Genomic DNA, 4,687 nt, shown 5'->3' on the forward strand with positions numbered 1-4,687 from the left:
AAGCAACAAACACTTATTTCTCACAGTTCTGGGGTCTGCAAAGTCCAGGATCAAGGTGCCAGCAGATTTGGTGTCTGGTGAGAGCCTGCTTCTTAGTTTAGAGATGGCTGTCTTCTCCCTGTGACCTCACACAGCAGAAGGGGTGAGAGAGCTCTCGGGTGTCTCTCTTATAAGGGCACTAATCCCATTCATGAGGACTCCACTCTTAGGACCTAATCACCTCCCAAAGGCCCCACCTCACTATCATCACATTGGGAGTTAGAATTTCAACATATGAATTTTGGGAGGACACAAACATTTCCTTGACCACAACAGTGGTCAAGGAAAACTTCATGGAGAAAGGGACAATTAAGGAAGACCTGAAAGAAGTTCCTGGGTTGAGCCATGCAGATTTCTGGAGGAAGAGTCTTCTTGGCAGAGTGAATAGCCAGTGCAAAGAGCTCAAGTCAGGAGTGTGCTTGGTGTTCTAGGAAAAACAAGGAGCCTGGTGTGGCCGGAGGGAAGTAAGGGGAAGAGTAGTAGATAGAGAGCTCATGGTGGCAGTGGTAGCAGCTGGACAAGTTGCTCAGGGCCGTGTAGGCCCTTGTAAGATAGATTTTTACTTTGAGTGAGATGAAAAGACATTGGATGGTTTTGAGCAGAGGAGTGGCATGATCTGACTTATGAAGGTCACTCTGGCTGCTGTGGGGAGGCTAGACTATGAGGAGCAAGGGTGGAAAGAGGGAGGCTGTGTGGGGGGTTAGGGGAGTGTTCGGATTTGTCTGGGTGTTCTTGTCCCCTCTTATTGTCTCCCCTTGGTGGAATGGCAGTTGTCGGGGGAGTTCGTAACCCTGGACTTTGTGCCACAATGTTAAAGGGAGAAATAGATATGAAAGTGTGCCTAACATTTGCAGATGTGGCTTCTCTGGATTAAGAGCCAAACAAACACATCATGACAATTTCTCTTCCTCTTTTGTCTCTTATTCCACTTCAGATTCCCCTCCCAACCTATTCCTTGAGGATTCCTAGACACATTTTTTTCCCTGCAGTGACCTAGGTCTCTTATCCTGCTTTACCTCCCGCTTTTTTTTTTTTTTTAACATCTTTATTGGGGTATAATTGCTTTACAATGGTGTGTTAGTTTCTGCTTTATAACAAAGTGAATCAGTTATACATATACATATGTTCCCATATGTCTTCCCTCTTGCGTCTCCCTCCCTCCCACTCTCCCTATCCCACCCCTCCAGGCTGTCACAAAGCACTGAGCTAATATCCTGTGCCTTGCGGCTGCTTCCCCCCAGCTATCTACCTTACTACGTTCGTTAGTGTGTATATGTCCATGACTCTCTCTCACCCTGTCAAAGCTCACCCTTCCCCCTCCCCATATCCTCAAGTCCGTTCTCCAGTAGGTCTGCGTCTTTATTCCTGTCTTACCCCTAGGTGCTTCATGACATTTTTTTCCCCTTAAATTCCATATATATGTGTTAGCATATGGTATTTGTCTTTTTCTTTCTGACTTACTTCACTCTGAATGACAGACTCTAGGTCTATCCATCTCATTACAAATAGCTCAATTTCATTTCTTTTTAAGGCTGAGTAATATTCCATTGTATATATGTGCCACATCTTCTTTATCCATTCATCCGATGATGGGCGCTTAGGTTGTTTCCATCTCCGGGCTATTGTAAATAGAGCTGCAATGAACATTTTGGTACATGACTCTTTTTGAATTTTGGTTTTCTCAGGGTATATGCCCAGTAGTGGGATTGCTGGGTCATATGGTAATTCTATTTGTAGTTTTTTAAGGACCTCCATACTGTTCTCCATAGTGTCTGAACCAATTCACATTCCCACCAGCAGTGCAAGAGTGTTCCCTTTTCTCCACACCCTCTCCAGCATTTATTGTTTCTAGATTTTTTGCTGATGGCCATTCTGACTGGTGTGAGATGATATCTTATTGTAGTTTTGATTTGCATTTCTCTAATGATTAATGATGTTGAGCATTCTTTCATGTGTTTGTTGGCATTCTGTATATCTTCTTTGGAGAAATGTCTATTTAGGTCTTCTGCCCATTTTTGGATTGGGTTGTTTGTTTTTTTGTTATTGAGCTGCATGAGCTGCTTGTAAATTTTGGAGATTAATCCTTTGTCAGTTGCTTCATCTGCAAATATTTTCTCCCATTCTGAGGGTTGTCTTTTGGTCTTGATTATGGTTTCCTTTGCTGTGCAAAAGCTTTGAAGTTTCATTAGGTCCCATTTGTTTATTTTTGTTTTTATTTCCATTACTCTAGGAGGTGGGTCAGAAAGGATCTTGCTGTGATTTATGTCATAGAGTGTTCTGCCTATGTTTTCCTCTAAGAGTTTGATAGTTTCTGGCCTTACATTTAGGTCTTTAATCCATTTTGAGCTTATTTTTGTGTATGGTGTTAGGGAGTGATCTAATCTCATACTTTTACATGTACCTGTCCAGTTTTCCCAGCACCATTTATTGAAGAGGCTGTCCTTTCTCCACTGTACATTCCTGCCACCTTTATCAAAGATAAGGTGTCCATATGTGCGTGGGTTTATCTCTGGGCTTTCTATCCTGTTCCATTGATCTATCTTTCTGTTTTTGTGCCAGTACCATACTGTCTTGAATGCAAGGATTCTTCAATATATGCAAATCTATCAATGTGATAAACCATATTAACAAATTGAAGGAGAAAAACCATATGATCATCTCAATAGATGCAGAGAAAGCTTTCGACAAAATTCAACACCCATTTATGATAAAAACCCTGCAGAAAGTAGGCATAGAGGGAACTTTCCTCAACATAATAAAGGCCACATATGACAAGCCCACAGCAAACATCATCCTCAATGGTGAAAAACTGAAAGCATTTCCACTAAGATCAGGAACAAGACAAGGTTGCCCACTCTCACCACTCTTATTCAACATAGTTTTGGAAGTTTTAGCCACAGCAATCAGAGAAGAAAAGGAAATAAAAGGAATCCAAATTGGAAAAGAAGAAGTAAAGCTGTCACTGTTTGCAGATGACATGATACTATACATAGAGAATCCTAAAGATGCTACCAGAAAACTACTAGAGCTAATCAATGAATTTGGTAAAGTAGCAGGATACAAAATGAATGCACAGAAATCTCTGGCATTCCTATATACTAATGATGAAAAATCTGAAAGTGAAATCAAGAAAACACTCCCATTTACCATTGCAACAAAAAGAATAAAATATCTAGGAATAAACCTACCTAAGGAGACGAAAGACCTGTATGCAGAAAATTATAAGACACTGATGAAAGAAATTAAAGATGATACAAATAGATGGAGAGATATACCTCCCGCTTTTGACAGAGAGATAAAGGCTTCTGCATTGATGTGAGTGGAGATCTTACTATAGCGCCACCTGTGAAACAGCAACGGGCAGTAGAGATGCTTAACCTGTAAAATGTTCGTTGCACTGGGAAAAATCAATACAATAAATGTTGACTTAATGGGACCCCTTGGGGAAGGGGACTCTGGGCAATGTAACATTCTAGTTGATTGAAACGTAACCCACTCCTCACCCCTGCTTTTTTTCCTCCCTTTTTTTTTCCGCATTAGTTCTTGTTTCTGAGTCTAAAAATAATGGGTTTTACCATGTGCTTATCAGGTGCCAGGCACTGTGCTAGGTGTTTTACAGACCATTATCTTATTTAATCCCAGCAACAACTGATGATATAGACGTTATCATTATCCCCATTTTAAAGTTGAGGAAATTGAGGCTCAGAGAAATTAGTCACCTAAGTCACAAGACATTGTGTGACTACCTTGCTCACTGCTGTACTCTCATGAGCACCCAGCCAATAGACTGGCAAATAGTAGGCATTCTATAAATATTTGAGTGAATGATTGTATACAAGATGATGAAAGAATATGCTGACCAATGCACAAAGAAGTTAGGGGGTTACCTTAGGGAGAATCCTATCCCAAGTAGGGAGGTCAATGTTTGGAAATGAGAGCTGTAACTTACCTTCCTTGGCTATAAGAGCCTCAGCCACGCACTGCACACAATCCTTTGGGCAAATTAGCCTACCAAAGCCAAGGACCAGAACCCATGATCAGTATGCCCACTGCAAGTTTTTTTTTTAACTTTTTATTTTATACTGGAGTATAGTTGATGGACAATGTTTTGTTAGTTTCAGGTGTACAGCAAAGTGATTCAGTTATACATATACATGTATCTATTCTTTTTCAAATTCTTTTCCCATTTAGGTTGTTACATAATACTGAGCAGAGTTCCCTATGTTATACAGTAGGTCCTTGTTGGTTATCCACTTTATTTTATTTTTAAATATTTATTTATTTGGCTGTGCCGGGTCTTAGTTGCGGCATGTGGGATCTTTTAGTTGCGGCATGTGGGATCTTGTTCCCTGACCAGGGATTGAACCTGGGCCCCCTGCATTGCGAGTGCAGAGTTTTAGCCACTGGACCACCAGGGAAGTCCCTGGTTATCCATTTTAAATATAGCATGCCCACTGCTAGTTTTAAATAGAGAAGATTTTGTGAAAATGGGGATCTGATTTGACAAAGATTTTCTTGGAGCTTAAGTAGCTATTTGAAAATGCAGGGAGATTTTTTTCTACTGAAAACAAAATGTGCCCGTAAGGTCTCTTTTACTAGAAACATGGGGAATGCCTTTTTCAGGCATTCTTGTCGAAGAACACAGGGT

General features: G+C 40.7%; 1 non-coding gene across 1 annotated transcript; it reads right to left on the reverse strand.

Annotated features, from left to right (window-relative positions):
- Positions 1-4,384: 4,384 nt before the first annotated feature.
- On the reverse strand, positions 4,385-4,457 carry TRNAA-CGC. Its single transcript has one exon. It is a non-coding gene; the product is annotated as a tRNA-Ala (tRNA).
- Positions 4,458-4,687: the final 230 nt, after the last annotated feature.

This window comes from Phocoena sinus, chromosome X (genome assembly GCF_008692025.1).
Source record: "Phocoena sinus isolate mPhoSin1 chromosome X, mPhoSin1.pri, whole genome shotgun sequence".
In the NCBI taxonomy this organism is placed as follows: domain Eukaryota; kingdom Metazoa; phylum Chordata; class Mammalia; order Artiodactyla; family Phocoenidae; genus Phocoena; species Phocoena sinus.